Consider the following 11,142-nt stretch of genomic DNA (forward strand, 5'->3'; position numbering starts at 1 on the left):
GTTCAGAACTGCATAGCAAAAATCTGTGTTAAACGGATGAAAACAAGGAAATTCAGAGTTAACATTGTCACATCGTATTTAGAATGCCTCTGATATAAAAATGAAATAAAACCACTAATGTTTGATGTCATATTTGTAAATAATACTGAAATGTGAAATCACCCTAAAATGTATATGCCACTATTCTTGCCCAAAATTTGTGTTTTGCACTTCTTAGGTACAATATAGAATATTCTGAACAACAACAACAAAAAGCAACTTTTACAAGGCATAGTCAGCCAGCCAATTGTAGAGTTGAAATGTTTGAAGTCACTGGATTGTCTAAGGGAGAATGGAGTTGAATCATAAAACACATGGAAATCATTTCCATCAAATGACAGGACAAGAAAGGTGTCCTTGGATAGCTCAGCATGATGAATATAAACTGAACATCAGGAAATTGATCTCTAAAGCAGGTGTCTTTGATTTAATTTTTTTCCCAAGGTAAGGTCATTGAGGAACTATTGTATAATTCTGTTGGGGAATTAGGATATTATCAAGTGTTTCTTCTTCACAAATTTCCTGTTAGGATATACTCCTTGTATATATAAATAGAACAAAGGTCATGTTATAAATATAGTACAAGTATGAGATAATGAAAGGAACCTAATTATTTCCTTAAACACTTGTGAATATTGTTAACACTTGAGGGCACAATTGTCAACAGTAAAAATCTTTCTATTCCACTCTTATTTGCAAGAAAAAACTGAAATATATGATATTACCAGCTGATTAAAAAACTATCCCCTATGAGTTAGAGAGAAAACTGTAATAAATGTGCCCTGACATAGCAATTACCTACTAGTGCCAGATGCAGTGTATACATTATATATTATTTGTATTATATATAAATATCTATATCTACATACAAACATTTGTTTGTATGTGTGTTTGTATATGTACACATGTAATGTATATGTACACATGCAATATAATACATCTTTTCCTGTTCTGCAAGATGGACTCTAAGTGTTGAATGAAAGAATATGTTTTCTACTAGTGGTAGTTTTAGAAGAGATGAAAGATTTCTGCTACTTAGAATTTTACCTCCAGGGTTGTTATGGACTAAATATTTGTGTGCCCCAAAATTTATATTTTGAAATTCTAATCCTCAATGTGTTGGTATTAGGAGGTAGAGACTTTAGGTGATTAGCTCTTCCGGGCAGAGCTCTCTCGAACGGGATTGGAGCCCTTGTCACTCCAGGAAGTCTGTGTTGTCCGCCACTTAAGCATACAAGGAGAAGTCGGCAGTGTGCAGCCAGAAGGATGGTCCTCATCAGAAGCTGTCACCCTGACCTCAGACTTCCAGCCGTCACAACTGGCTGAGAAATAAATGTCCGTTGTTAAAACCACCCAGTCTATGGTATTCTGTTAGAGTAGACAGAACTGACTAAGACAAAGTTTATGTTTTTGCTCTTAGTAAAAACCCTTGTGTCTTAAATATGTTTTATCATGGTAAATACCTCTTTGTGTCCTAAGTATTAATATTTATTCCACATTTTTTCAGCTTCATGGACATTATCAGTGTTCACCAATATTTCTGGATCTCCTGTGTTTGCTGGACAAATGGGTAAATTATTCTTCCTTGTCTTCCTGAGGATAGGCTCAGGCATGATTCTGTGACGTGCTTTGGCCAATAAAATGTCAGTAGAAGTGATGTGCACCATTTCCAAGAGGAAGCATTTCAGAGGTAATGGATAAGTCTTAGAAATGTATGATTGGCATACATTTGGAAAGGAAATGGCAATAATAAAATTACAAACATCCACATTTTAGTATCAAAACACTTCCATCTACATAGAAGCCTGAATAAATTTATCTTCTTTCTTAGAGAGTAGTTATTGATGTATGAATGCAGGATGAAATAATGAATGTGCGAATGGATGGCTACATAGATGTTTGGATGGATGAATGGATGGACAGGTAGATAAATGAATACATTGGTGGATAGATGGATGGTTGGAGTGCTGACTATTTCATTATATAAAATAAATAAAATTGAATATCTAAAATGCCCCAGCTTACAAAGGATATTTTCCTTCCCTGTGAACTCTAAAACGATACTTATTTTCATTACCACATATTTAATATTTACCATATATTAAATCAAAGACATTGTTTTTAAACAGTATTGGTAATTGAGTATGTATTTTTCTTCATCTATACTAAAAATTTGGAAAGCAAAAACTGCCTGCCTTATTTCCATGTTATACTCCCCTACAAGAAGCTGCATTGCATCACAGAAAATGATTTTGAAGCCATCAGTAGATTCAGACTGTATCAGCACACTTCATTTTTGTGACTCTAAGTAAATCATTTAATTTAAGACTCAATTTCTTTATCTGAAAAAAGAGATAGTATCTGACTTAAATATTTGTTAAAATGTCATACATATAAAGCACTTAGCACATATTAGGAGATCATCAAATGTTAGGATTTTTTATATATATCTCACTCATAAGCTTCATGCAAATTGATGGCTTTAAAAAGAGTTGGGTTAATAAATTAATAAATATGAAATGAAGTTACCTAATCCATCATCATTTGTGAGTTATTATGTTATTTGAGACAAAATGTTTTAAGTTGAACAGATGGTTGTCTGTTCAATCGAGTCTGTGAGCTATAAATTTTATTTTTCTCACTAGAGATTTCCCTGAACATTTTGTGATTCTAAGTTATTTTCAAGATTTAGACAAAAAATAATTTTATAGAAGAATTGCAAATTTTGGCATAGACTCTAATGTCTTTTTTATAGCAAAAACAAAAATCTACATTTTAGGCAAAGGATTCAGAGTGATTAAACCTAAGAGCATTGTAACACAATCCAATCATAATTTGGTAATATGGTGGAAATAGTATAATCTTTCATATTGAACCAATGAAAACACGTGCAGAAGATACTCAATCTTGCATTTAGAATTTCAAATGACTTAAAATATCCTCCTGAGAAGTATACTTTAAGATAATGTTAGTTAGGGGGATAATGTCAAATTGGTGGCCAACTTTTTATTCATCTGGTCAACAATTCTCCACTCTGTTTATTTAAAGTGGAATAAGAGCAGATTGCAATATTATAAAGAATAGCTTGCACTAGACCAGTGATTTGAGAGGACAGGCTGGGAAAAATTCAAGAGGACTTCTGGAGTTAGAATTCGTGAAGCAGTGTGATGAATGACATATGAGGGAGCAGGAATGGTTGGCAATTGCTGAAATTTCTAGCTAGAGTTATTGGGTAAAATAGTTTCTGCCTTCCCATATTGCTATTGGATTCCTATTGGATTACTTGGCCTCAGCAGTTTTCCCTTGAACTTTCCCTATCTTTATTGCCTAATCTTACATATAGTGTAAAAGGCCAGCAGGAGTTGAAGTGTAGAAACTGGATCAGCTGATAGTCAATCTAAGAAAGCATTCTTTATACAGTGCATTTTTTTCTAAAATATTTTTAAAGTGATAATTACTGGGTAGGAAAGGGGAATACTTAAGTCTAGATTTATCTTGATTTGAAACTTAGGGATGGAAAGTAACTGGGAACCATCTTCTGTCAAAAAGAAAACCCCATAAATATAAAGATTATTAAATCACTCTCCAGTTCCCTCCTCTCCAGGATAAAACACAGCAATTTATTCAACCACTCTTCAGAGTCTCAATTATTCGACCCATGAACCATTTCCATTCTTTTAAACTCATTCTTATAAATACTAACTAAACTGGCTCAAACTTTTCTCACACCCGAACTTTACTTCCCTATAGGTGAACAAAAGGCAACTGCTTTAAACACTGAGTTTCAGCACTAAGCCACCAGACTCTTGAGGTTCTGGAGCTGACTCACACCAGCTGGCAACAGACAGCTGTGGTCAGAATTCAGTTCCATCTTATGAGTAAATCAGCCATGGCTGGAATATTTGTATCAGGGAGATTGGCAAATGCTACAAATAAGGCTTTCCCTGACCACTCATGAAAACCTATTGTAAAACATTTCTCAGCAAACACCTGCACAAGCCACAAACCTACAAGACCTCTGTGGCCATTCCTTCTGTTTCAGTTACCTAACGACAGATATCTACAATTAATTGATCTGAGACTTTATTAGACTTTGTCTTGGGATTGTATATGATATAGTTTGGATACGTGTCCTCTTTGAATCTCACATTGACATGTAATCCCCAATGTTGGAGGTGGGACCTGGTGGGAGGTGATTAGACCATGGGGATGGATTTCTCATGAGTGGTTTAACATCATCCCCTTGGTGCTGTGCTTGCAGTAGTGAGTGAGTTCTTACAGGATCTGATTGTTGAAAAGTGTGGCACTTCTCCCTACTCTTGCTCCAGCTCCTGCCATAAGAGACACCTGCTGACCCTTTGCCTTCTTCTTTCTGAGGACTCCCCAGAAGCAGATGTCGGTGCTATGCTACCTGTACAGCCTGAAGAATATGAGCCAATTAAACCTCTCTTTTTACAAATTACCCAGTCTCAGATATTGCTTTGTAGCAACACTAGAACAACCTAACACACTAAAGAAAATCTTTCCAAACTCAAGGCTCCACATTGCCACTGATGGGTGATTAGAATTGGCTCCTGATTGAAAACCTATTTCAAATTTTAGCACATCTATGATATTTATGAGAAACAATAACTTGAGATCATGATCATGTAGATAGTGAGTAGAACATATTCCTTACTCCTGATTCAAAGGAAACTTCACTGTTGCTCTCTTCCCAATATCCAAAGTGTTTTCAATTAATAAAGAACCACAGTTTTCAACAGTACTTCCAGCTTATGCAATCAACTTGTTTGCCAATTAATTTTTCAACCATCTGACCCTTCCTTTAACAACAGTTCCATGTTAAAACCCAGTGCAATGGAAGTTACTAAGGCTATGAATTTGGTTATTTAATGTTACACAATTCCTTTAATTTGTGTAAACGTAGTCTCTGTCAAGAGAAATCTTGGGATCACATGTCCTCTTGTCAACTCAAGAGCTCCATGCATGGGAGCGTGCACTTCTCTCTTCTGATTCCCTGCTCTGATTTCTGTCATTAGTATCTTCACTCCTCTCGTACCTTGAATTAGTTACTGGATAAATAGGTATGTTTGGACACACAAATAAAAGAATGTTACTGCAAGAAATACTATTGCAAAACTAAAGTGAATGCAGATAGGAAAACTGAGCTGTAAGAAACCATGTACTTCATTTTGTATTTCGTCTTGATTAATGCTTTATCTGAGTATAAAATTTTAAATTCATAGAGCTCTTTCATTGTTGTTTTGTTTTTTGTTTTTGCCAAAGCATTTTGAAAGTATTCTCCAATGTTTGTTTTTAAGAGTTAGGTTTCTGTAGAGGCCTAATTGTTATTTTTTGTGGATAATACTTTTCTCATGTTTAGTTGTTAAGAACATGGACTTCCAATTTTTAAAATGTATTTTTTATCGTTTAAAAATTCTTATATTATTTTGACTATGTATTTATTATGTACAATATGTTGTTTTGAAATACTTATACATTGTAGAATGGCTACATCAAGCTAATTAATATACATGTTATTTAATATACTTTATCATTTTTATAGTAAGAACATTTAAAATCTACTCAGCAACTTTCAATAATATAATAAATATTATTAACTGTAGTCACTGTACAATACATCTCTTGAATGTATTCCTCCAATCAAACCCAAAGGGAATATGGATTTTGATGTGCTACCATTTCATTACTTTGTGCCTCTGGTGTGGATTTATTTTCATATATTTTTCTCAGTACTAGACAGGCACATCCAGTCTGAAGGCTCATGTTTTCCTTCAGTTGTGGAAAATTCCTTACTTTTTTCAGTATTGTTTCTCCTTTATTCTTTTTATTCTGAACCTCATGGTTATATGTCAGAGTCTCTTAATATACCCTTCATATCTCTGAATTGTTCTTTTATATGTGGGGTGTGTGTGTGTGTGTGTGTGCACATACATGCAATTCTTTTGCCTATGCCTTAGCATTTTCTCTAAGTTGCATCCTGGGTGAATTCTTTCCTGTATGTCTAGTCTGGAAACTCTTCTCTCTATTAAATATTTTTATAACCATGACTCCACTTTTTCTTGAATCCACAAATTTATTTCTATATGCATGTATTGGACCATGCTTGTTGTTCCCTTTGTGGATGCTGTGGTAGACAGATCAATGCCCCGTTCCTCCAGGATATGGAAATATGTTACTTTACGTAACGGAAGTGATTTTCTGTGTGTGACTAAATTAAGGATTTTAAGATGAAGGGATTATCTTGGATTATCCAGGTGAGTCCAGTAGAATCCCAGGGGTCCTTGCATGGGAGAAGTAGAAATGTGAGAGACAGAGCCAACTTGATGGAATAAGCGCAGGTTGCAGTGATGCACTTTGAAGATGGAGAGGCAGCCAAGAGCCAAGGAATGCAGCAGCCTCCAGAGCTGAAAAACCAAAGCAAACGATTTTTCCCTAGAGCCTCAGGAAGAAAAGCAGCCCTGCCAATGCCTGGATTTGAGCCCAGTGAGCCCCATGTTGGATGTCTAAGCTGCTGTAAAGTAATGAATGCATGTTGTGTTAAGCTACTAAGTTTGTGGCAATTTGCTGTAGTAGCAATATGAAACTCACATGAATGCTGTGCCTTTTTTGGAGGATACTTAACCTATGTAGGGTCTTTTCATATTGTTCTATTTGTTTTAGTATATTTATTTCAACTAGAGGACATCCATCTTCTCTCTTTCTTCCTTTCTCTTACTCTTGCTTATCTCATTAGTGACACAGGTCTTCTAGTTTGCTTTTGCCACCTTCCTGCCTGCCCTGTGGCCTCCCATCTTGAGCCACATCTTAGCATAGTACCAACCTTTTCCCTGTGATTTCAGGATATGTCAAATCCAACAGGCAACTTGGCCCAATGTTGGCTGTATGACTGCTTGCTTTTTTTATTTTCTGTAAGTAAACCTCACTAAGCCTTAGTCCCAGAAAATGATCAATAACACCTTTTTTTTTCCAGCATCATTTTTCAAGGTGGGAGCCCAGACATTGTTTATGGTAAGCAGTAAGTTTTGCTGGCCAGTCACCTTGTGAGTGGTACTTACAGTCCTCAGTGCCCCAGAGTGCCCAAGTATGCCACTGTGAACACCTGCTTCCAGACCCAGGGCTTAGGATGCCTCGGGCTTCAGCCGTTTTTATCATTGCCTTTTCTTCTTGATTTCTGGCACATAAACATGCTTATTTTGTTTTTTATCATTTATTTTGTCTCTTTATATTCTGTATCTTACTTTTTTCCTGCAACTGAGGGGGGATTTCAAAACATAAACCTAAAAAATAATAATCAAAAATAACACCTTTACATTCATTGGTTGACAATAGTTTCATTTTTAAAATAATTCTTGGTAAGAGGCAAAAGAAAATAAGACCTACACGGCAGCCATGCCAAACAGTTTTATTTTCCTATGCCAGTACAGACTCATGTCGAATCGCTTCCTGGAGCACTGTGTGGAGAAAGATTCCAAGGTTACATCTGTCCTCGCTGGAGAAGTGTTCCAGCCTTGGTTAATGATCCCTTTTGTGGGTGCTGAGGGAGGACGTGTCCCTCTCTCCCACAATGTATTTGCCATGATGCAGACCGCACCCTGTTGCAGCAGTTAGGTTTACTTAATGTCATGCAACACAATCAACCCAGTTACATTAATTTCTAGGTGACCATTTATTATAAAGACATTAGGAATTCACATGAACTACAGGAACTGGAGAAACATTCTTTGGATGACTCAGGGTAGGTCATGTTCCCTGCACTCCCTTAAGTAGTGTACTGAAGAGTCACATTGACACACAGCAGGCAAAATCTTATAAAAGTGGCATTGGTAAGGGTTGTTGCGTTGTCTCCTACAAGGCAGCAAGCTTCAAGCACACGTATGAATGCAGCGAAGAGAATAGCATTACAAATATAAAGCACATCAAACTCACAAGAAGTCTGAGATCAATATTTTCAAACCTTTTTCAGTGTTCCAAGTGGATCCTAAAGAGGATGATCTTAATATTTTAAATTTCCTTTTAGTCTTGTCAGACTAATATTGACAACAAGGTGTGGGAATTTGGCACATCCCAAATTGCAAATAGATCTATAAATAGAAAACATCGTTTGTGGTCTGGTAGTTTCACTATACTTTACACATTTGAGAAATACATTTCTATACGTTTTGAGAGGTGTCTATATTTAAATATAGACATATCTATATATCTATAGCTATATATGTAGTTTAAGTTGAAGTACATATCCAAAAAGAGATTAAAATAATTTTGGTGATACTAAAATTACAGGGAGTTGATTCTTATTTCGTAAACAGAACTCTTTTATCTGTAAAGAAATCATGTGGACATTGGTTTCAAAGATACTATTTCAAAGAAGAAAAAATAAATAAAACTATCCCCTAACTGAAATAAACATTGATTAAAAAACTTAACTGAGGTTGAAAATGTACTTAATAAAGTTTAATTAGTGTAATACTATTTCACTATTTGAAATGACTTAAAGATGATTTAAAAATATAGCAAAATGTCAATATTCTTTTAATAATTCATAACATGACCATGGAAAAATTATAATTGTAGTTGTAAGTAAAGACTTGTAGAAAGGCAGTCAATTCATTTATTGTGAAACTCTCTATCTTTGCAATAATCCTTAAAAATGAAAAATACTTGCTTATACCTTAGACTTGACTAGTACTTACATGATGGTATGTGACAAGCCCATTTGCAAACGTTGCGATTGGTTAAGAAATGCAACTTCTACTACTTTTTCCTCCTATATATTCTCTTTTACTATTCACTGGTTTATATGAAGTACTGATTTAATATACCTAATTCAAACTAGTACGCTTTCCTTTTAGTGCATTTGGTTTCATATCGCAAATCAAATCTCGTTTGTCATCTGCTCTTACACAATATAATCGCTAGTCACAAAGAAAACAACCTTGGTCCTCTCTTTCACACACACCCACAGAATGTCTTTCTTGCTCTTGCTCCTCGAGGCCACAAACACTGAAAGATCCTAATTAAAATACAAGGTTTGACTCTGTTCTCTTCAAGGATTACTGAAGCTAAGAATGTGAAAGGCATAGAGATTAAAAAAAAAAAAAAAAACTCAGGCCCTAACAAAGACTTTCTTTGAGTTTCACAGTTAGCTTTTCTTTTCTGCGGCATCATGCACTTTGGAAAGAAAAAGTTATGGTGAAAAAACTGAGAATGTGGACATCATTCGAGCTAGTTTAATGCATACATTCTCATATTAGTTCAATGCGTGTATGTCAATGTGAAGAGAATTTCAGACAAAACATCTGAGCAATGATGCATGCAGAAAAGAGCTTTGTCATCTAACGAAATCATAGAAATAAGCACACTTAAGACACATATGGCTTCCCATATCTCTGCACTTTTTTTAATATTTGTGAATATATATTGCATTTTATTTTATAATTTCAACATTCATTATAGATATGGGGATACATGTGCAGGCTTATTATGTTGGATTCTGTCTTTTAAGACTATCGGTCAAGAAAATAGATGTATTTTCAAGAGCTAAATGTCAAGAGTTACAGATCCAGGTCAAGCTCAACATAATAATAACTTCTACATGATGTTGAATCATCAAAGAGTTTCTTTTTAAAAAATATTTTTCCTTCCTTCCTTCCTTCCTTCCTTCCTTCCTTCCTTCCTTTTTTATTTTGGTGAAAATGTATGCATATCAAAAGAAAAAAAATGCAGCTCTGTGTGGTCACCACTTTGTAGTGATTCTACTATAAATAGACTCAGCTGATATAGATATAGAGTCATGTTCTGATCCTAGTGTCTTTGCTTATTCCTTTATGTCCTTTATACTAACACACATTTAACCTCATTCACCCATAAAAGATTAACACTAACACACAAAAGAATTAGCTTGATATTAGTTTATATTATCTACATTTCCCTGATTTTCGGTTTTAGTAACTCTCTAAATTGATACCGCTTGCTTCCATTTTATTTTAAAACTCTCTTTCCACCAAGAAAACACGATTTAATTGAGGGAAAAAAGCCAAAGAATAACAATCAGGCTTTCTAAAGTTATAGCTGTACATGGAAAATAATTGAAAATAAAATGGAAAAATACATTTGTGTACAGAATACATGATAATGATCTCAAGAAATATCTCTGAATATCTTTCAAAAATTTTATTACACTATTTCTTCATAGAAATTTAGCCTTAGAGTTTCATCCCTACTTAGACATTCATCAGGACCTTCTCTTCTCATCATAAGGACTAGAGAGGTATTTTATGCCATTGAACATTTGATACCTTTGGATTACTTGAGGAATCTTTTAATGTTTAACTTCATATTAATTACCCAATTTCCTTTTCACTTTATATAACCTTAAATCCAAAGGCTAAGTTTCTATTAAAGAAATATTTCAAGCTATGCTCATTTATTTTTACTGTCATAATTGCATGGACACAATCTCTTCTTTCAGAATAAAAAATGCTAAGCTTCACTTTCTGCTCAGTTATGGCTTTGGGGAGATGACATTTGTCAGTGCTAAGGGGGAAATTAGGATTCAAAGGATAAATGACCAGTCCAAGGAGATCCAGCTAGTAAAGATAATTTTGCATTAGCTCTCAGATCTCCTTGTTGTCTTTCCCAAGGTCTAACTACAAAAACTTGCTGTCATCAGGGAAAGCATGACCTTTAAAATGCATCATGGAAAATTACTTCTAGGGTGATTCTTGTGCAGTTAAATCTATTTTGTTAAAATTACACAGAAATGGTCAAAGGTTACATCTAAACCAAACATGTATAACAAAATAGAAAGTAAGTAAAATATCCACATCATTGACATCATGTTGATAAAGCACGTTTTCTAGATGGCAGTCAGAAATTTGTAATGTTCATGGAGGTACGGTCTACAGTCACACACATATTTTTCTTCTCCTTTTATGTGACTGTAAGCGTGTCTTCTCATACTTGTCTAATGCAGCCTATTTTCTACTATCTATCAAACACAACATAAGTAGCTCATCAAAGCAGGAACAAGCAAATAAAAATTTGAAATTTAATTAGTCAAAATGCCAAAACTTTACATCT

This window comes from Papio anubis, chromosome 15 (genome assembly GCF_008728515.1).
Source record: "Papio anubis isolate 15944 chromosome 15, Panubis1.0, whole genome shotgun sequence".
Classification (NCBI taxonomy): Eukaryota; Metazoa; Chordata; class Mammalia; order Primates; family Cercopithecidae; genus Papio; species Papio anubis.